Source organism: Varanus komodoensis, unplaced genomic scaffold, assembly GCF_004798865.1.
Source record: "Varanus komodoensis strain SLA01 unplaced genomic scaffold, ASM479886v1 scaffold131, whole genome shotgun sequence".
NCBI classification, from domain to species: Eukaryota; Metazoa; Chordata; class Lepidosauria; order Squamata; family Varanidae; genus Varanus; species Varanus komodoensis.
Window position 1 is genome coordinate 15,004 of NW_025335380.1, and position 23,562 is coordinate 38,565.

The window sequence follows — 23,562 nt, forward strand, 5'->3', positions numbered from 1 at the left end:
GTTGCATTTCTTTATGCCAGCTGCCCCTCCTGATTCACATTTCATTTCTTGGGGTTGTGGGAGGTTCTTTTCAACTGGCACACTGATATGCAGAAAAATAAAGCACTGCCCTCAATGAGTGGTTTTGTTTGGAGCCCAAACCCCACCTCTTACTCGCTCTTTGGTTATTGTGCAAGTTGCCCTTCTAATCACCTCAGTTCTGACCAGTCATGCCCACCATGGCAGACATATGAATAAGCTCCTTCGCTCCCCATATTATTCATTTTGGAGGAGCTCCCATAGAACTCTTAGAATTCAACAAGTGCCCACCATCTCAGAGGGGCTGGGGACTCCTGCCTTAGCTGTTTTCCAAGACAGAATAAAGCAAGGCCCCTGTACATTTCCCAACATTTTACAAGAGGGAATTTCAATGTGTACCACTTCTGTTCTGCAGCACTGTGTGGGGATGTGCGTAGCAACATGGAAACACAGAAACAGAGCAAGTCAGAAGGGGTCTCCTGGGCCATCTAGTCTGACCCCCGGCTCCAGCCAGCTCCAATCATGACATGCCTACCATGGGCATGTCCAGCCTATTCTTGAACACCCTCACCAATGGGGCTTCAACTACCTCCCATGGAAACCCACTCCGTACCCTAGGAGTCTAACTGTCAGGAAGTACTTCCTGGTATCCAACCTGTACCTTGATTCCCCGAGCTTTGCTCCATTGGAATGTGAAATCTCCCATAACTACCATGTCCCTCCCCCAAGATATCAGTCGAATCTGGTATGTCAGGGCATTGACCAGTGTCTCAAGTTGGGTCAGTGGGTGATAGCATATCCCCACTGTCAGGTCCCTCCTCCCATCAAGACCCTTTAGCTTTACTGAGTCCACACCACCCTCTATCTAATTGCACCATCCTCTATCTCATTGCATCCTATTCCTTTCCTGACATATAACGCTACTCCCCCTCCTCTCTTTCCCTTCCTGTCCTTTCTAAATAGGACATACCCTTCTATGTTTCCATCCCAATCCTGGCAGCTAGGTGGCTACTTCTGCATCACCAAGATGGACACCACTTTGCCTAGCTTTCTACATGTGAATAAATATAGAGGTGGTCATTTAGCAATGATAGCAATAATTTACACTGAAATACAGCACATCTCAACTGAGTGGAGAGGATGTGAGCCCAGGTCCTTGCTCACTCTGCTGCCTAGGTGCAAACTCATAATGGGAATCTTCCAGAATCCTACACTTTTGTCCTAAGTTTCTTATGTTTACTTGGGACTGGAGAGCCCTTCAGCCAGAGGACTGTCTTCCGTAAAGTAAAGCATCTGGCCTGCCTACCCAGAGCAGTATTCTGGGCTTTATATACTCAGGACTGACATTTACATCTCTCACAATGACACACTAGGAGGATTATGGGAAAGTAAAATAAATGAAGTCACTGTCTGGAATACCCTGCTGAAAAAAAATATCCCAAGAAGATTCAGAGCAAGTGGCGGTGTTGGTCCCCAGTGGAGTGGAAGAGCCTTGACAGCTGCCTGGAGATGCCAGCTACTGGCATCTCTTTTGTCTAGCAGACACAGACATTGAAGGTGGGGCCAGTTTATTTTGAGTTCCCATTGCATGGTGGAATTCAATTCTTCCTTCGCAAAGCGATCTATTTTATTAAAGGGTACAGAAATGAAAACTGAAGCTCTCCAGATAGACATCAGGCTCAATGTATCGTGGAACTATGGAAGCAAGCAGACGAGGGAACAAAAACGATTTTACAATAAGTCATCTGGCAGGGGGGAGAAAAGCTTCAAAAGAAGAAGTGGAAAGGAAGGGGGGAATTGCTTCGACCCCAAACTTGATTTCAAGCAAGCTGCACAAGCAAGCTCATGGAGGCAAGGAAATTTTAGAAGCAAGTCTTACATACAATAAAAAGTTACAAGTCTGACCAAAAAGCAAGCATTAAAAGTTAAAAGCTGCACTTGTAACTGACAACACTCATGGTTTTAGAGAGCAGTTTTACCAGCACAGCCATGGGCATGTCGGGAATTGCTGTATTCACAAAATGGATGAGAGCATCTTCAGATTTTAGTTTTGCTGATTTTAATGGTATCTAAAGATGAGAAGTAGGAATCAACAGAAAACTTAATTGAAATCAATGTCAGCTGGCCCTGCACAATAAGCAGTGCAAAGAACTAAAGAAACACTGCAGGATGTTTGAAGGGGGAAGGGAACGTGGACTCAAAGTCTTGGGACAATGGGGTCTGAAGCAGGTGTGCATCTAATATTATGCATGTATGAAAATATGCATTTATGAACATATGCATTTGTACATTTCTGAACTGGTCAATAAGCAGGACACTTTAGCCATCATCAACCTGGTGCCCTTCAGAGGTTTTGGTTTATACCTCCCAGCATTCCTGCTAATTGGCCAAGCTGATGGGACCTGAATTCCAAGCCACCAGAAGGGAGCCAAATTAGGGAAAGTTGATATTAGGATGCATTATAAGAAATGCATTTCATTCATTTCTGATTGGATTTTATAGAATTCACACTTTCCAGATCAAATGCTGCCTCAGATAAATATTGTGGTCAAAGTCTGTACATTTCTGAATAAGTTGTGATGATTCACAGACCCCAACCATGTACTTGAGGGTGCATATATTAAAATATGCATACTTTGGGAAAGGTGCACATATGTGCTTTAAGCCGTGAGTGAAGAATGCATACATTTCAAAGACATCCATAAGGCATATATTTGCAAAAATGCACATTGTTTGTCCTTGTGCAGTCAAAATGGTACAACGTTCACACAAAGGAGAAGTATAATGCTTAAGGAGATACTAAGGTTTGCAGACTGAAGTATGAAATATCTTTACATAATTAAGAAAGTAGTCAAAAAAGCAAGCAGAGCAACAATATCTGAGTGCAGACATTGGATGTGGAATGTCAACTGATGGTTGGAGGTCATGTGGAAAAATGGGGACAGAAAGGAATGGGGAAGAAAGCTCCTTTAGGATTCTCACCCACTCCTTGCACAAAATACAATATGTGGAGGGTGGAAGCGACTGACTCTATTTTGCCTAGGATGATAATATAGTTTGAAATGGCCACGGATAAGCCACTAAATTGTTCATGTGAGACTGAGAGGTAAGAATGAGTGGGTGCTACTGCATGGAAACACACTGTATGTGTATGTTGGAGGGAACCAGTAAGTGCTAGACAAGCACTAAGGAGCATTTCAATCAATCATTGGGTTTCCAGCTGCTGTCTGCTTTGCTTCCACACACGAGGAATATATCGCTCATGAACCGAAGCCAATTCAGTCATGGATTAAAAGGTGATGGGGTGTGACCACTTTTCTGAGATTCTATTAGCTGGGGAGATCTGTCTCAGTTTTCCAATCAGGTCTCATTGCTGCTCTTCCCTAGAAGGTTATTTATTTGTTTGTTTGTTGTTTATCAATTTTATTTAGCAGACTTATATGCCGTCCCATTCGCCTAAGCCTTGGGGTGGCTTACAAATACATAAATATCATTAGTACAATAGATATGAAAGAGAACAGTGCCCTGATCATCTATGGAACCAATTCTTGTGAGTTTTCGTATGGACATCTAAATGTTTGGCAGTTCTTATACAGCATAAGCAAACAGATATGGCTATTTGGAAGTTTGCCTTAGCTGTTTTGGTTGGTGGGTTGGTTAGTTTTGTTTTTAGGTAGGTAACTTAGATTTTCCTTGCTCAGTTTAAGTTTTGTTTTCAGTTTTATAGTTACGAGTGCTTCTGCAACATCTCAAGGCAAACCTGGACCACTGTCAGTCTCTATTGACAGTGGACCAGTCTCTATCATGGCTAGTTCACAATTTTGTCCAGCACAGCTTTGACGATAACCTGTCATCAAAGAAATATAATTATTCCTCCAAATCCACTTACTTCTTAAACTGAGCTTGAACTGCCAAAGCATTTGCAGGAAAATTTGCTGCAAAGCCTCTGGCAAGTGATTGGGCTGGTATGTTTGCAAAAGAGAAACTTCTAATTGCAAAATGTGATCAAAATAGAAAATTCCCCATAATTGTCTTCCAAAATGATAATGCATGCAACTTAATATTAATATGCTATATTTATGAAATGAAGACTTTTAAATGTGCAAAGATATGATTGTTCTCTATACATGCAGTCATCAGGCATATAGCAGTGAAGCCAGAGAGGTGGTCTCCTATCTGTGCAGACAATACAACTACCAAGCTTTTGAGGACCCCTGGGAAGACAAGAGCTCTTCTCACTCAGACTAGAGTGTAGAACACTGAATGATTATCTCAAGTTACAGCAGCCCAGATTCAGACTAGATATCAGGAAAAACTTCCTCATTGTCAGAGCTATATGGCAGTGGAAACAGCTGGTGGGGTCTCCCACACTAGAGACATAGTGGCATAGATGTGGTGAAAACGTTTTCATCAGGCGCATAACACTCAGTAGAAGAGGCACCTGATGAATCTCTGATGGCAAGGCATTCCACAATTGGGGTGCCACCACAAAAAGGCCCTCCGCCTTGGAACCCTTTGGCATTGCAAACGTTGGTATCCTGTTTCTTTCTTGATTGGCCTTTTGTCTCTTTTTCAGATTTACCCAGTGTGTTGTGTAGTTCTTTCACAGTGGGTTTCTTAAGTGGCTTGAGAGTTCCACTGCTTCCATGGGTGCAGTGTGTTTTCTAGATCTTCTGTGTCTGTCACCCAGTTCCAGGGAGTTTCCTCATCTTCCCTTCCCTAGAGGTTCTCTTCTTCTGCCTCAGCTTGTTGATGCTCTTCTTGCTTCTGGACTACACTTAGCTGCTGCAGCTTCCCTGTTCTGTCTAAAAACTTTTTGTTTTCTTATCTGGAGGGTGGACACTTGCTGCTCCAGTGCTCTTACCTGTTCTTGTAACAGGGCTATCACTATGCAGCCGTTGCAGTTGTTGAAGACCAGCACCACCTTGGAGCCGCCTTGGTCCACTGTTTCTGCAGCCTTAGTGGTTCTGTTTTGGGGTGGGGGGCTGTTGTGACAGCTGGTGCTTTTGAATGTCTTCACTAAATGTTAGCAACTCAGTCCTACTAGTAAATGGGAATGTGTTACAAGGAAGCAAACCTGTGTATGTGTGTGTGCCCGTGTGCATGCAGGGAGGAAGAATTGAGATGAAATAAAGAAGAGAAACAAAGCGGGGGATGTTAGGGACCTCCCCCTGACCTCCTCCACCAAATTCCTGTTTGCTGTCCCTGTTCACTTGCTCTGGTTGCTCGTTCCCTGGGAGCTTGGCTGCTTGTGTCCCAGAGGCCCTAGACCAGTGGGGACAGCTTGCTCTGCTCCACTCTGCTCTGCTAGAAGTCAAGAACCAGAATGAGTCACCCTACCCATGCAACTGCAGCCATCTGATTACATACCGACCTGCCATTCTACAACAGCACCACCAGGCCAGAGGGCAGGCTGACAGGATTCCCACATAGCTTTGGGATGGAGGGGACAGCAATAAGACATCAGCTCCCTCTTCTCCTTTGAGAGCCAATCAATCACCTATTACCTTATCTCCCTCCGGTCATAATCATTATACTTGGGCACCCCTGCACTCTTCCATAATCTAGCACCCATGGCACAGAGAAGCGGTAGAACACTTACACAAGACCATCAATCAGTCCATTTACAACCCATACAATATACCGTCAACTTCAGTCTACCATCCACATTTCCACCATGCCAATCATAGGCTCCACATGCCTTCAGCAACATCCAACATCCTTTAACCAACCACTGTTCCAACAATACCCTCCATTTTCCATCAGCAACTTCCTAAATCTTTCTGCCACCATTCCACACTCTCTCGCACCAAAAAACAAAGGTGTGTGTACAACACACACACAAATGCAGCAGTGGCAAGGGACACTGCCCTTTGGTGTTGCCCTTAAGTGGTGATTGTATGATTCTATGAAGACATCCTCTTTATGCCCTCCTCTCAGTGAGTCCCCCACCAGATGCTCTTGTTCCTCCTTATTTTATAGCTTTCCTATAGCCTGAAGTGCCTGATTCTGCCTAATCTCATAAGCTAAGCAGAGTCAAACCTGGTTAGAATCTGGATGGGAGACTTGAGTCCTGCATTGAGCAGGGGGTTAGACCTGATGCCTTCTAGGCCCCTTTGAGCTGTATGATTCTATGATCATTGTTGCCCTTGCTTGCTTAACTAGCAGAGAGCCAGTAAGCATCTGCTCCCCCAGCTTGTCACCACCACTGTTGCCAGAATGAGAGGCGGGTGAACCAGCATGCTGCAAGCCTGCAGGGGAGGTGTCGTGAGGGGGGCTGTAGTCAGGAGGCCCTTAGCAGGCATCCACTATAACCCATCTCTACAACCCCTCTCTCCCCACCCTCTAGTGGATTGACACTACATGCCCACACATCCATGTGCAGCACTCTCAAATTCCATTCCTCCCATCTAGAATGCTGGGTCTTAATCTGAGGAACAATTCTAACAATGAATCACAAGTGTGTGGGGAACATGCTTTGAAAACAAAGGAGTGGATGGGAAAAGGTGCAACCGTAATTGAATTATCTGTAGAGAATTCATTGCATTTTGTGTGATAACTACAGGTGACTCAAGCAGGCAAGTTGTATAAAGAACACATGAATATGAGTAATGTCATCCCAGCTTATCTCTGTGTATAATACTTATTCTGCATTGCACAGCAATTTATATTCCAATAGAAATTGGTTCTTCTAATGACTCCCTGTTCTTATGAAGCCCATATCTGCCTGTATGTCTGATTCCTTCTCTTCTCTCTCTGTATGCATGTGTGTCATATACTGTCATAACAGAGTCATTTCTCCAAAAATTAATCTTCACGTAGTCCTCCATCTTTGGGAAGCACCAAAGTTCAAGAAGTTCAAGGAGAAAAAATAAAATGAAAGGAACAATCAAACTCCCCCATGCACACATACGCTCTCTACACCCACCACTGATTTCCTGCTCACTTGCTTATTTGCTCCATCAAACATGTGATTACCAAATAAAGCTGAGAGGTGGGAGATAAAGGACAGATAAGAGAAGGCATTTCTTCACAATCAGTGTTGTCCATCTATGCAATGTGCCACAACAAGAGGTAGTAAAGGCTACCAACATGAATGGCTTTAAATGGCGATCAGACACATTTATACATGATGAGGATGTTAACAGCTATTGGCTGCATATTAGCTGAGTCAGTACACTTCAGGGCTCCATCCTCCAGGGAGACATGAATGAGAGAGCACTAGACCATCCATGTCCAGCTTAAAGTCTCTCTTCAAGCACCTGAAGTTTGTTTATTTATTTAGTAAACTTCTATGCCGCCCCATTTGCCAAAGCCTCGGGGCGGCTTACAACAATAAATAAATACATATAATCATATGAAAACAATATAATTGGAAATGCCCTGGCCAAAGATATAAAATCAAATAAGCTAACAATTAAAATGCCATTTAAATAAAAAGGTCTTGGCCTGGCACTGAAAAACATATAACAACGGCGCCAGGCGGACCTCTCTGGGGTTCAAATTCAAGTTCAGTGGTTCAAATGCTTGACTGGGGACCTGGGGGCTCCAGGTTCTAATCCCCCTCAGCCATGATGCCCATTGGATGACTTTGGGCCAGTTACGCTCAAACTAACCCACCTCACGGGACTCCTGGTATGAGGATAACATGGAGAGGAGGAAGAGGACCATGTAAGCCACCTTGGATAAAAGACAGGAAGTAGATGTGGTGGAGATGATAATGATGATCTTGCACTTCTCCCAGAATCATCATAGTCAATGCTAACATCAAATTTAACCTTCAGAATGTGAATGTTTTCCTAGCGCTGTCCATGCACAAGGGAGAGATCACAATGGGCATCAGGACTTGTAGGAAAATAATGGTGAGGGTGTGTGCGGAAATCTATGCAGGCCAATTATGACTCGACATGATATTAACCATAAAATACCGCCTGATGTTGGCTCAGGGGTAGGGAGCACAGAAGGAGAAGTGAAAGTGGAAAAGTGGGACAGAGTATCCTGGAAGAGGGCAAGGGTTGGCTCTGTGAAGAACAGCAGTTCATAGTATAACATCTTGGGGCATTTTGCCCCAGCTGCTGGATTTATTTGAGGAGCTATGCTTGGGATGCTTTCCAGTAGCAGCTAGGAATGTGTGTCTTTCTATCACTAGACATCAATCCATATGCAAACTGTGACCATCTATTCCAGTAGCAGATTGGAAGTGTTTGGCAAAAGCTCCACAAGTCACACCTAAGAACTGAGAAGGCATTATCTAAGTTTCTATTACAGTGCATACTTCCCCCCTCCCCCCACTGCCTTGATTGAGACAAGGAACAGGCAGCAGTATTGAACCAAGTTCCTTCCTCATGCAAAGCAAAAGTTCTACCATGCGTATTGGTACAAGGAGAATGAAATTCTGATTAAAACAAGACAAAAGAAACCACACAATATTTCTGTAAATGAACAGAAGACAAAATGAAAGATGCTGCCATGAGCCAGAAATTTTCTCCCCACAACCTTTCTCCTTTTCAATTCCCAACAAAATAAGATGAGGGGTTTCTAACTACCAGCATTATTATGGGTAAGCGGGTCAACCAGGTCTGGCTTTTTGATATAAAAAGAACAATATAAAGCCTGCTAGCAAGAGGCTTCCCTCAAGTTAAAACTCTCTAAATGAGGAGTCAGCTCTTTCCCACACCAAGAATTGATTCTAAAATGAATTTATCTCCTCCCTCCCAATCCAAAGAGAACTGGCTCTACCCTCAGGAAAGTTCACACTGCTTATGAGCCTATGGGAATGCTGGATGTTACTTAATTGATCCTATTAATGAACTGGTGTTAGTCTGGTAAAGTCACATCCTTTTCCCTCTGGCCTCCCTGTTACACAGGTTCTACCCACAAACCAGAAGCTGCCCAGTTCTCACAGGCTGATGACTTCTCACAAAGCTCATAAAACATGAAATTTCAGCTAAGAATTTTGACCTCCGCTTCCTCCAGTTCAGATCTACAATATGAACTTTCTACCTTGGAATGCTATATTTTGGAAGAAGCATACCCATTTCCTACAAATGCTTGACAATTGGCAAAACAGAAGTGGAATAGGCTTAACAAAACCCACACATTCCTAGATCCAATCAGGAATACTTATATTAGTCTATTTGCGTGTTGATCAAAATTTTGCCTTAGAAATGCCCTACTGCATCACCTGCAGGATTTGAAATACTTTTATACAGTTTCTTACTGAGTGGTAACTACAGTGTAAGAGCCATTCTAAGGAAATTACCTGCTTCTTAAGTATAGTCATTACCTATTCCTGCCGATTTCTCAGTAATTTAGCTTCATAGGCTTAAAAAAAAGAAAAAAGAAATAATTACCATGGAATCTGCTCTGAAACTTAATGGAGGCAGATAATCATATATTTATTTGATCTTTACAATGTTAATGCCATACTGTTGTGCACTTAACTTGGCCTTCAATGGTTAAGAATGGTAACTCTATGGATACACTTAGTGTTAATTTTCAAGGATAAGGGACAATTTAAGGCATTTTTTCTGCCCTTTGATAATGAAATATCCCTTCCTGTTCCAAGTAGTTTCCTGGGTAGCAGCAAAGACAAGCTGCCTCAGAAATGAAATATAAGGTTACCAGGTAAAACCTGGATATTTGCTGTGTAACTTTAACTCTCATGATAGACTTGAAAATTAGTGCTCACCTGTAAAAGCCCTGACCTAGAGCAGGGTTGAAATTTCTCATGATTTCTTTTTTTCTACAAAAATTGCTCAGCCAGTAAGCAGATTGTGTTCAGATTGAGACCTGCACCTTTTATGGTAGCTGCCATTATTCTCTCAACCTGCTCAACATCCTGGTATATCTCTAGATTCAGCACATTGTGAAGAAAACACTTTTGTTGCCATGCTGCTAATGCAGGAAGTTTTACTGTTACTTGCAAAGGCAAGCAGGAATTTCATTTCTATTCACAATCATGTGAATACAAACTCTTCAATTATGGCAACGCTATAAATGAAAGTTGTCCAAAATGCTGTTTCCATGATAGTTCCATTCAGCTCTTCCAAGTTCATCCTTTCTTGATGGATTCAACCCACCTCATATTTGGTTTTCCCTTCTGTTTTCTGTCTTCAGCTTTCCCTAACATGATTATCCTCTCTAGTGATTCTTGCCTTCTTGCCTTACATCAGGAGAAATTCTCCAATGGTTTCTAACAGGGAGTGTTAGAACAACGTCTGAAGTGCATTTTTTTCTTCTTTCCCTTCCTACAGGTTTTTATTTTTTATGCTGCCATTGCATGTGGGCAGCCAAGACTGTATTTGAGTCTTTGCTTGCTATTCCTGGACCTTGACCCATTTTACATGATGCTACTTGTCTCCATCCCCTTAGACTAACACATAGTGCCACCACCCAGGAGTCCTGCAACCACACCACTTCATGGTTTTAGTCCTCCACAAGCTGCACTTGTGCAGCAGGATGTACACAAAAACCTGGCCAAGAGTGAGGAGAGGGAGAAAGATGTCTGGACCCCTCCAGGAAATTCCCCTAAACCTGTTGAAATCATCTTGCTAGAATAGGCCACTGGGACTCACTTGGTCAGGTTGCCCTCATGCTCTGGCTGGAAAAGCCCAAGCAGCTCTGTCTGAGGATAATGTTGAAATGGGGGGCCTGCCTGCAAGAGTCTTGAGTCAGTCAGGCCAGGTTAGTTCAGCTGGAGGAGAGTGAAACATGTGGACAATTTTTTAATTCCACAGTTTGTTTTAATGTGATGTCTTCTATGTTTTAAGTGCTTCTGTTTTGAGGTTGGCATGTTAGATTATGGTGGTGGTAAGGTTGGACATACAGTTTTGTGGTTTGACTATTTCTTTTTATTATTTGGGGAGGGTTTGGCCCTAAAAGGCGACATACATAAGTCTAAAACAAACAATCATTCCCATTCAGCTAGATGAAAGGGCTGCAACAAATAGCGTGCGAGGCGAAATGCAGTGTTGTGGTGCAGAACAAGCCAGTTTGAAGATATCTGCCTCCAGGCCAGCCCATGATGTGCTTATCTGTGCAAATATTAGTGGTTTAAAAGATGTGGTTTAAAAGATCAACCCTGACTGCTCTTTAGAAGGCCAGATACTGAAGATGAAACTTAAATACTTTGGCCACCTATCGAGAAGGAAGGACTCACTGGAGAACAGCCTAATGCTGGGAACAATAGATGGCAAAAGAAGAAGGGGATGGCAGAGGATGAGGTGGTTAGATGGAGTCACTGAAGCAGTTGGTGTGAGCTTGAGTGGACTCTATGGGCTGGTGGAGGACAGGAAGGCCTGGAGAAATGTTGTCCATGGGGTCGTGATGGGTCGGACATGACTTCACAACTAACAACAACAACAAAAGATGTGCAAATTGCATGTCATCTTAGAAACAGAAATTTCTGGACAGTCCTATACACAGAAAAGCAGAAATCCACCAGGTTAAAATTAGGAAGATTTGACACATTCCTGGTTACAAACGCTATGGAACAGCTCTTCCTGTTTTTCTTGCCCACATGTCTGCCTAAACTTATGGCTTCAATCCAGCTAATGATGGCAATTAGCAAGGTTGGTGAATGGAGCAGGTGTGAACACCCAGTGCCATCAGCTACTACTGAGCCCAAGATGCACATAATCACTATCATAATTTGTCTACCATAGAAACATAGACACAAACAGTGAGTCAGAAGGGACCTCCTGGGCCATCTAGTCTGGCCCCCAGCTCCAGCTGGCTATGCTCATGACATGCCTACCATGTGCATGTCCAGCCTATCCTTCAGCTGAGCCAAGAGCTGCGTCCTTACCTAAACGAGCACTGCCTAGCAACAGTGACACATGCTCTGGTAACTTCCTGGTTGGATTACTGCATCACGTTCTACGTGGGGCTGCCCTTGAAAATGGTCCAGATACTTCAACTGGTACAAAATAGAGCTGGCAGTTTGCTGATGGAGGGTGGTCATTATTTTCATATAACACTGGTCCTCTATCAGCTACAGTGGCTCCCAGTTGAAGTCCAGGCCCAATTCAAGGTGTCGGTATTGACCTATAGAGCCTTAAATAACTTGGGACCAGAATACCTGAAGGATGTGCCTTCATGCCCTTCAAGATTGGCAGGGCAGGCCTTGCTCTAGGAACCCTCTTTGAAGGAGGTACAAAGGGTGTCTACCTGGAGGAGGGCCTTCTCTGCAGTGGCACCCAGACTATGGAATGCGCTTCCCGGAGAGGTCTGCCTGGCACCAACTTTATACTCTTTCAGGCACCAAGTAAAGACCTTTTTATTCAAACATCATTTTAATAATTAAGATTTTTAGATGTTTTAAAATCTTTTTTCCAGTCACATTTTCAATTCTTTCCCTCCTTCTCTCTTTCCCTTAGTTTTATGATGTGCTGTTTTATATTGATTTCATATCTGCTGTTTTATCATTATATTATTGTCATATTTTAAATTGTTAAATTTAAAGCTGTTCATCAGAAGGACCGGGATATAAATGTTTGTTTAAATTAAATTAAATTAAATTAAATCCTTAAGCACGCTCACCATTGGGCCTTCATCCCCCTCCCATGGAAAGCATTCCTGCATTCATTGCACTAATATACGCACTCCATCTTGCTTGTTCTCCAACATGAGCATCTCAATGTACATTTTGATCAGCGAGGTCCAGTGCAACATTCAAAGAAATGCACGTTAGGAAGAAAAACGTCTTTTCTATTCATGTTGGTTTGAAAGTGCAAAATTAAGAGTGTTCACATGAGCATGAAAACCCCCCAAGTCCTTCTCTTTCCCCAGCCATAACTAGCTACAGCTAGACCAATCCAGATCGCTTTGCCCATCACCCTCCCAATTTAGTATTCTATAATTTATCTGACAGGGTTTTTAGATTATATTATAAATTCTTTTATCCAACAGGCATGGGGGACATGACTTCCAGTCAGATGAAGCTGGACATGGTTGACAGAGACAACTGCAGGCAGCTGTCAGCTACAATTTTTTATGAACTGCCCTTCAGGGTAACGTAAAGTGCAAGTTTATTGAACAACAGCACCAATTCAAGTACAGGGTCATAATTATTTTTAATCTCTAATGTAGTCCTTAGGATGCTATTGGAAGAGCAGCTTGTAGAAAGCATGTGAATCGGGAAGGATTTCCAGTCGTAGGAAACCAGCACCCCCACCCAAAATAGTGTCTATGTGCTATCAAAATACCCATCACTGTGTTGGGGGTCTGCATGTTGCATGTTGACCTTTGACGGGGAGCACTGTGTGTCTGCACACTTTGCCTCGTTGTCTCCAGTGGGAGCTGATACCATTTCAGCAAAGCCCTAAAGATAGGCTTTCCTTCTGCAGCAACACTGTGTTTACACAGCAGCATTCATTGTCTGTTGTAGCCGTGAAAGGTAGCCATTTATTTATGCAGGAGAGAGGTAAGGCAAGCCCTCTGTGCATTGATACTGAGCAGTGTATTACCAGCCATTGCACAGTGGATCAAACCATTGACAAGTTTCCCAGCTTGCAGAAACAAGCAGGAACAGGCATGCCCCGAGGAGAATGGGTGTAGCTGATACTCTTTTCGGCACCAGGTCAAAATCTTTTTATTTAACTGTTATTTTAAAAGTTAGTATTTTAATATATAGTTGCTTTTTACTTAATTTATTTTTGTTTGCTACGTTATTTATTATTGTTAGAGATTGTTTTAGTGTATTTGATTTTAATGATTGTAAGCCATCCTGAGATGCCATGCATAAGGGACGGCATATAAAAGTTTGAAATAAATAATAATAATAATAATAATAATAATAATAATAATACATAGTATGTAGAACAGTAGAAAAGGAGACTACAGTCACATATAATCAGAGATGTGATTTTCAAAAAAGAGAGGGAGAGACACAGTCTGACATCAGATATGCTTCCCTTTGCACCAGTGTTTAATAGTTTTGGGTTACAAACAGCAAGAGAATTGATGAATTGTTCCGTGTGATCCATGAGCTGCTTTGGAGGGGAAATATTCTTTCCTGTTCTCCACTGACAAACACCAATGTTGACATGCATAGTTTCATTTTTCAGTACCTACAGATTGAGAGTTAGTTGCAAGTAGTTGCATGGCTCAGTATCAAACTCCTTTTGAGAAGTTACTGACTCCAATTTATAAAACAGATTATTATCCAAAGTATATAAAGTATTAATTGTGATACATGATAATGGAAAGGCAATAATTAAACAAAAGTGATAAACTTATTTAGCATAACAATTAGGTATGTTTGAAAATGTGTAGGAAGTTACCAGATAGTAATACTAGAGGAAAATTGCATAGAACTGTGTGTGTACATACTAGCTAGATTCCTCACACACTATAGTTTAAGTTAAGCTGAGTTTGAGTTGAGTTTAAATTACTGAGATGACTTCATGTATCTCCATCTTTGCATCTTTAGTATTAGAATGCAGAAAAGGCAGTGTGGTTTGTGAAAGTAAAAAAAAAAAAAAAACAAATTTCCAGCACATGCAACTGTGTTACTCTGCTACACCCCAGCAAAGTGTACAAGTAAAGCAGGAAAGAAAAAGCTTTTACTGGGTTTGGATCTCAGTTCTGCAAGGAAACCAAAAGTAGATAAATTGAAATAACAACCCAGTATAAAAGAACTTCTTATTAAAGATTATTGGAAGTTAAAGAGAGAGCCTCCACTCTGCCCCAAGCAACACATGGAAAGATACAGCAAAGCTTTGTTTGCTCTAGGGGTTTGGGTGGTAAGATTCTCCAAGAGTTTTTCTACTGAAGGCTTGGGACCAGGCTGACTGATGTTCTGGTACCTTCCCAGCCCCTACTATTGGGTGAGGAGGCCCTTCGGAGAGAGCCATCCTCAAAGGAGGTAAGGAGGATGGAAAATAGAAGACGGAACTTCTCAGCTGTTGTGCCCCATCTATGGAATGGCCTTCCAAGAGCAGTTTGCCTGGTGCCAACTTTACAATCGTTTTGGCGTCAGGCAAAAACAATCCTGTTGTCCAAATATTTAAATAATTGATTTTACATTGTTCAGTTTTAAGGTATCATTTCATATTGTGTCCTAATTTTAACATATTATTTTAGTCTATATCTGACCCCCTCAGCTGCATAGTGTGTATTTTATTGTATATTGTTATTGTTCATTATTATTATATCTTTATATGTCTTAGTATGATACGATGCTTTTATAGTTTCTTTGTAAGCTACTTAGAGATTCTTTGGGACTAACTGATTGTGGAATACAAGTTGAATGAATGAATGAATGAACAAATGCATAAATGAATGAATAAATTTTGTGTTTTTATTTGCTCCCCTTTATCCAATAGCAGCCAGTTTACAAGCTGATACTTCATAAATTGGTTTCATTTTATTCTTAAACATCCTGCAGATTCTGCCTAAACCACTAATTTCTTCATTCCTCTACAAATGTTATATTCAGGCTTTATTTATTTATTTAGAATATGTTTATCCCATCCTACACAATCCAACTGTCTCAGGAAAGCTTACAATATAAATAAAAAAATACAAGCAATTAAAAATACAATAGCCAGATAAAATGCAACTGAGAATATTAATATTAATAAAATCAGATTAAAATTATTTAAGCTTTAAAATATTGGGCAAATAACAAGGTTTTAACCTGGCACCGAAAAGGATATAAAGTTGGTGCTGGGCTAACATGTCTGGGGAGCACAGTCCGCAGCTGGGGCGCCACCACAGAGAAGGCCCTCCTCCAGGTGTTTACTCGCCTCACCCTTCAAGGAGGGTTCCCGGAGCAGGGCCTCTGCTGCAGATCTCATGGGACAGGTGGGCATATAGGGAAAAAGATGTTCCTTCAGGTATCCTGGTCCCAAGCCATTTAGGGATGTTTTCTGTCTAAAACAAAGTACTATTAGTGGAAGTTCCAGGGAAGTTTTACTTGACTGGTGTGTGTGTGTGTGTGTGTGTGTGTGAGAGAGAGAGAGAGAGAGAGAGAGGTGAGAGTATATGATGGGCATTTCCATCATAATCCATTTTTAAAGTATTTGAATTACAAATAATGATTAGATCCAAAAAAATAAGGTGTAGAAGGAAATTGTCACTTGTATTTTTCTGCAAATGCTTCCGTAAGAGTTTGCAGAATATTTGGTTTAGTTTGATAATTAGAGATGTGCACTGGGCCCTAATCTGTGGAAATCGGGCCCAGTTCTCCCACCAGCTTTCCCTGGTGGATACTGCAGACTCTGAATTTGCAGTGGAGAAAGAGAAGGGTCAGCTGATTTTCCAAGTCCAATTTGCTGTGAGATAAAACAAGTGAGAACCAACACACCTCTGGTTTGCGGGGACACACAGTAGATCAGGGAGGGTCGGAAAAGGAGGGGTGTGCCTTTGTTAGTCCAGGGGTCCAACATCAAGTCAAATGAGTGAAGCAATTAGCGCTTTCCCCATCTGGCCCATAAGAAGCATGAACTGTCCTGAAGGATGTAACACCTCAATTTAGTGGGGAAAATTCAGTTGGAATCAACTTCTGGAACCCTAACTACATAAATTATGTTGTAAACCTTTCAGAAAGCTGTGAATGGTATCTAAAATTTGTTAAAATAAAAAGGTTATAACAAATTAGAAGTCTTCTTAAATTGATGGAAAGTTTTTGTTAACAATCTTTATATTACTAACTGGGTGTGTGCACATACCACCAGAAGCCATGGTTTTACTGTTGTGGGTCTTTTGTGTTGTCTGGACCCAGTTCTGGAGCTCCTGGGTGATAGGATATTTTCCTAAAGCCATGGAGCACAGAAATACTTTACTCTAAGTTTCCCACACTTCACCATGGCTTCTCCAATTATCTGGACCCAGAATCCCATTTTACTGTTGTTAATATAGGCATATAATAGAGTCACTTGAGAAGAGTAATTGTAGGTATGGCTGCTTCTAACCTCTCACCTCTACTGCCCTCAGCTCCCTAACAAAGCATAAACCACTGCTCACTTAATTCCCATCGTCCAAACAATGTGCCCATTTCCATGTTGACGTTTGGAAATGGGGAGACAGAACAAAATACATCAAGGGAGAAGTGGGGGATCATGGCAAAACTGTTCCTTTTCATTTAATAACCACCTCTGTGGGGACTGGAGCAGCTGGGAATCATAGACTAGTAGAGCTGGAAGGTGCCAAGAAGGCCATTAGGTCCAACTACTTGCTGGTGCAGGACACCAAATTACACCACCCCACTCAGATGCCGGTCCAGTTTCACCTTGAATGTCTCCAGTGTGGAAGGGCCCACAACCTCCCTAGGGAGCTGATTTCACTGCCATATTGCTCTGACAGCGAGGAAGCTTTTCCTGAGGTCTAGCCTGAACCTGGTTTGCTGCAACTTGAGTTCATTATTGCATGTCCTACACTCTGGGATGAGTGAAAAGAGATCTTGTCCTTCCTCTTTGTGACAGCTTTTCAGTACATGTAGCGATCTCCACTCAGTCTGCTCTTCTTGAAGCTAGAAATGCCCACTTCTCCCAATCTCTTCTCAAAGGGCTTTGTTTCCAGACCCTGGAGCATCCCTGTTGCCCTTCTCTAAGCCCTTTCCAATTTTTCTGCACCTTTCCTAAATTTTGGTGCCCTGAAGTAGACACAGTACTTCAGATGAGGTCTGACCAGTGCTGAATATAGGGGAACTAGTACGTCTTGAGATTTGAAAGTGATACTTCTATTAATGTATCCCAAAATAGAATTTGCCCTTTTTGTGGCTACATCACATTGTTGGCTCATATTTAACTTGTTGTCCACAATAATGCCAAGGTTTTTCATTTGCAGTACTGTTGATCCCATCTTGTTATTGATACATTTGGTTGCTTTTTCCCAGTTGGAGGACTTGAACTGAATTTTCCCTATTGAATTTCATTCTGTTGTTTTCAGCCCTAGTTTATCTAAATCTCCCTGGATCTTGTTTCTGTCTTCTAGACTGTTAGTCATTCCACCCAATTTTGTGTTGTCTGTAAATCTGATTATTGTTCCTTGCACTTCCTCATCTAAATCATTAATAATGATGTTGAAGAGCACTTGGCCCAGTACTGAATCCTGGGAAGTATCACACACATGCAGATAGTCAGGAATGGGAAGTGCAGAACCCACTGAGGCCCACAGAGGAACAGCCAGGTAGATGCTAGTGCTGGCCTTCGGCAAAAATAGGAAAGGACGGGGAGTTTGCTTGCAGGATAGATGGAGTGCAGAAATCAATCTGCCTGGGTAATCAGGTGATCATATGCCTGGTAAGTTGGAGTCAATCACACCATGGAAACAGCACAGAGCTGTTCATACGTCGTGTGGACCGCACCACTCTGTATCACAAAGCCAGCCCTGGCTGGCCAGCTTCACTTAATAAATCAACTGTCATTAGTAGTCCCTTGCCTTGATCTGGTAGGAAGGGAGAAAAGGGGGAATAGGGAGGTGAGGGAGAGGGATCAGCTCATGACAGACTCTTGAAATTATCTACTCTATCTGTGGATAGAGAAATTGGAATAATTTCACTGGATTTCTCCAGGAGAAGGCAGAAACTGCCACAGGCAGTGGCTGTAGTACAAGTTATTTCTTTCTCCTAAGGAATTTGGGGTTTTGTCCTCCTGCTGTTTGGGGCAATAGCATCAACTGCACCGACAGCCTGTCCCCATTCTGAATTCTGCACAATGCAAGTGTGAAAGGACTCAGTTACATCCAACTCCAGGGAAGATCTGGAGCTAGTGCTGTGCCAAACTCTGTTTTGTTACCTTCCCACATCATTCAAATGGTTTTCTTTGCCTCTTCTCAGGACAGTCTGGACGCATTGTGATGGTGTTTTTGAATATAATCTCTGTTAGATGTCAGAAGGTGCCCTCCATGTCCTCTCTTTACTTCTTCTGGTAACTTCTCAGGATACCAGAACTGAAGGACTCAAAATGCTTTCCTGAACTTCTCTTCCATTGTGTGATCACCTCACCAGAATCCTGTTCAGCTTTCCCCACACCTCCAGCTGTGTAAGAGATTTCACAAACTTTTAGCAGTTGTCTCTTTCAGTTTCTTAATTTTTCAGTCCTGTTGCTTTATCATAAACATTTTGTGGGTTTTCCTGTAATTTTAATGTTTAGGTTTTCATTAACTTGCATATGACATAAATCCATAAATGCAAATAACATTAAAGGCCTTTAAATAAAACTTATACTAATTAAATTCCCCCTAGCAGTAAATAAGGTTGCATTGAATCCTGAACTTTCACATTCCAGTACAAAATAATATAGATAGAAAGATATGCTAATCCTCTCTCTTGGACTCTAATCATAATAGTGAACTTTGCCATTTACTGCTCATCAAATGTTGTAAGATTTATTTGCTTTCACTTACAAGTTATTCCCACATGAGTAGACATTGGTGAGGAAATAGTCTTCATCTGAAAGGCTGAGAGATTCTCCAAAATGAAGGAATTTTTACCTACCTCCCACCTTTGGAAAGTGGTTGAGCATGATTGGAATCCCTTTCATTTTTTTGTTTAGTAGCATGTCAAGGTGAGCAGAAAATACTATTCTTGCTTGGTGGTATGAGGATAAATGGCAGAAGATGCACCATCAGGAAAGATAAAAGGAAGTGTTCCTTCTTATAGCACTGAACTAAGTTATGGAATTTGCTGCCCCGGGATGGAGTGAAGAACACCAACATAGACACCTCTGAAGGGGGACTGGACAATGCCATAGAAAGCTTCAGCTATGGGCAGCATACAAACGAAATAAATAATTGGGGCTTTTATTCTATGGTTCTAGTCATTGAGGTTGCACATTACAGTGCATACCAGAGACGGATTAACTTTCAGTACCAGGTGCCAAGGAACTGGACCCAAATGTGGGCTCTTGAACCAACCCTACATGCTCCTTTTGAACAAGGAACTGAACAAAATGTGGCTTGTGATTTTGCACAGGGCTCTGGGTGGCTCCAGTAGAGACAGACCTTGGATCTGACCCAGCATTGGTCTCCTTCCATTTCTACCAAACAGTGGTATTTAGAAGAGGAAATTGTCATGTGCACACCTTTCTTGGGGACTCCCTGAAATAGGAACAATAGACAGTTCTGCAAATTTGATATTTAGGACACTCTAGGTTAGGCTTCGTCTGTATTTACTTTGAGAGCAGCGGGCTGTTAAGCAAACTCTACATCAGTTCAAAAACGATTGTGCTGATGAAGACAAAGCAAGACAGTCCTTGTCTTCCTCTTGGCACACCTGGTACCAGCTGTGCAGAACAAACATTTTTGCAGGGAAACTGGAACCCAGACTGCACCATACCACAAAGATAATGCTGTCTGTTAGTACATTGGCTAAAACAGTCACAGGATTACATTACATTACAGAAGTTTGGAGGAATACACACATGTGCACATGCGCACACACACTGCTTTTTTGTAAAGGGTGGGGGCCTTGAGGCTGCTTTACATCAAGCTTATCACTAGATTTCAATGGTTGGGTGCTTGCAGACTTTTTGAATTACATTTTACATTGATTTTATGAGCTGCTATTGCATGTAATGTCTGAGCACTCCAACCTCTCCCTTTGTCCTCCCTGGTGTGGGATGAAATCAAGTTCACAGCAGGAGTATAATGGATGCTTTGGAGCAAATGGCATGATGTGTTCAAGTGTATTATGAGGTGGGGGGTTCCACTAATTATTGGAGGAGGTTTGAGGAAATGGTGGCTTTTATGTCCCTGAATAAAAAATGCATTAAGTTTTTGCAAGAAGCCAAAATGAGCATGAATGAATCTGGGTTCTCAGATGTGTTATGCCAAATGCACTCTTCTTCAGTCCCCCACCTACACTTCCCCACATGTGCAATAAAAGATGGGTCCACGCTTCTGTGTTCCTTTATTACACACATTTGGGTCAAATGAAGAAGAAGTGGAGGAAGAGAGGAGGAGGAAGAGGAAGAGGAGGTAGCTCAAGCTCCTTCTGCTCAAGGAAAGAGCATGGAATAAGTGTGTCTGAACATGACACCATGTGTGCTGAGCTGACCTGCCATCAGCTTACACATGTCTCCCATTTAAAGCATACGTGAAGGAAGTAATTATGTACCACCTACTTGTAAGCAGCCCAGTGGCCATTAAAAGGACAGCTGATGCATCCCAAGCAGAGTTTTTGGCACGGAGTGCTGATACTGGATACCCCTCTTGCTCTAAGCACGGAGATGAACTACAACCCAGTTGCATAGCTGGAGTTACATTTTCATGGTCAGCAGGCGTTTATTTAAAACTTCAGAAGGCATTTCTGACTGTAAATAGTCATGCAGACTCACTGGATCATCTATTCCAATTGCCATAATTGCCTTAAAAGAGGATGCATCTTGGGTATGAGGAATACATTGATTGTGCACTGTTAACTGTGAGCGCTACAAATGCATCCCCCATGCTCAGAGGGAGTGCGGCTTTGGTTTGGAGGCAATGGGGGCAGGGCCTTCTTAACGCATGGGCCTGATGGGCACTTGCCCGTGGGCCCCATACTAATCTGCGTATGTTACCCCTTGGAAAATTGGAAAACTTCCAAAATTAATAGTAGTTGAAGTTGTCATATGGGCCCCAGTACACTGCTTTGCCCGGGGCCCATAATGCTGTTTAGACAGCCCTGACTGGGCGACAATTAAGGATCCCAGTTGCCTTTGTGTTCCATTTGTTTCTTAGTGAAAGGTCCATGGGACAACCCTCCTCCACTCTCCCTGAGACTGATCAAGTCCTGAAATGGGTCAAACAGGGCCTTGGTAAACATCCAGTATGCATCGCCATGAAGAAGCTGTTTCCACCGCCTCTTCCTTTGCCAAGCCCAGAATCTAAACTTGGGGTAGTGTGTGGATACTAAGAAGGAATTAAGGAGAACATTCCAGTGGTAGGTGCCACTGAAAACAAAATAGGGTACAACCAAAGTCAAAGAAGTTGGGGGCAGGCTCCCAGTATACTTCACTGTAATACTCCTACTGCTGGTAATTAAGCTTTTCACAGACATTTCAGATGTTTACAATGGGGCAGATTTACAGAAGGCCAAAATTTGCAGGGGGTGTAACATGTTGTGTGAACCCTCTCAGTGCATGCCAGGCTTTTTCCAGCTCATTCTTGTTGCAAGCATTTCATTAACCACATCCAATTAACTGTTTGTGGCAACTTGACATAATGGCTTCGGCGAACCTTTGTTCTGATCCAGCAGGGTTCTTATGCTTTTATGCCCCAAGAGAGGAGATTTTAAGTCTACAGCTTTTCCTTGAGACATCTGAAGATTTAAAACCTATTCCAAGGGACTCCAGTCTCTCCTACAGATAGCATCCCTGGACAAACATTTATCATTTGCAAGTTTGAGGCTTTTTTTCTTTTTCATTTCAAATTTTGTATTACTTTTCTTTGCATCCCTCTCAATGCATTCATTTTTACACACAGTCTGGCTTAATATACACATTTACGCAGGCTAATTTTCTAATACGGTACATTTTGAATTCTATTTCACAAATCCATTGATTTTGTTTACAATTTCCCCATAATGTACATGCATTTCTAGATTGGAGACATCCATTGCAAAATAAAAGGGTGAATTTCAAAGGAAAATTAAGTTTTGGTTGGTGTATTGATACAAGAGTAAGAAATTAGATCAGTTAAATTTTTAAAACAACCCATTCAGTTTCTTCTTGATCCCTATGTCTGATTTACACAGGTTTTGGGTTCCTGAATGGTCTGTATCTTCATATTTGTACAGACACATTGTTCATCATCATCAGTGCTCATAGGGTTGATATTGTTTAATCTTAGGAGGAGACTGGATTTGATGGCCTTCTTGGCCCCTTCAAAGTCCACTGTTCTATGATTCTATCTCCACTAACACCTCCTTTCTATTTCATGTGCACAATCTATGTTGTTTCTCAAATGTCTGGTCTATTTCACAACCTCACTGACATAGTCTTCAATGCACCTTAACCTGGGCTGTGACTTAGGACAAAAGCTGTGTTTGTCTGCAAAAGTTTTACAGGATGGCAGAAGTTCCAGAAATAGAAACTATTACAGCAATTGGCAGTCATCTGTGAATTATGCAATCTTCTGACTCTTTTAGAGTTACAAATACTGATGGCTTCAAGAAAGCTGGAGTAACTACAACTACTACCACATCCCCCGAAGGAATAAATCACTGTGTTGTCAGCAAAAGTCACTTGAGGGTCAACCAACTACATCAGCAAACAAAGAGGGAGTGGGGGAACCCTTCTTGAACCTTAGAGACAATTAAACCCTGATATTTGGTTGGTTCATTGTTTGTACTGACACTGCCTATAAACCTATCCTATGTGATTCAAGGACTGACTGCAGATTTCGCAGTATAGGAACGCCCACCTGGATGGCCATGGCTTCAAAATATTATACGGAATGGATCCTGCTGAGCAGAGGCACACCCTGCCATCTGCTGCCACCCCTGTGGAAACTCCATGACAAATATTAACTGTGTGTTACAGAGCCTAATGAACAGAGTGAGGAAAGAAAACAAGGAAGGAAAATAATAAAATAAAATAAAATATTATGGTTTTCTTA

General features: G+C 42.0%; 1 protein-coding gene across 1 annotated transcript in view; it reads right to left on the bottom strand.

Annotated features, from left to right (window-relative positions):
- The window catches only part of LOC123019600 (WD repeat and coiled-coil-containing protein-like), a gene marked incomplete at its 3' end in the record, with an annotated part of 30,533 nt that extends 11,727 nt beyond the window's left edge, over positions 1 to 18,806 (bottom strand). The window contains exon 1 of the mRNA XM_044422600.1: positions 18,762 to 18,806. The remainder of the gene's footprint in view (positions 1 to 18,761) is intronic.
- Between the last annotated feature and the right edge of the window lie 4,756 nt (positions 18,807 to 23,562).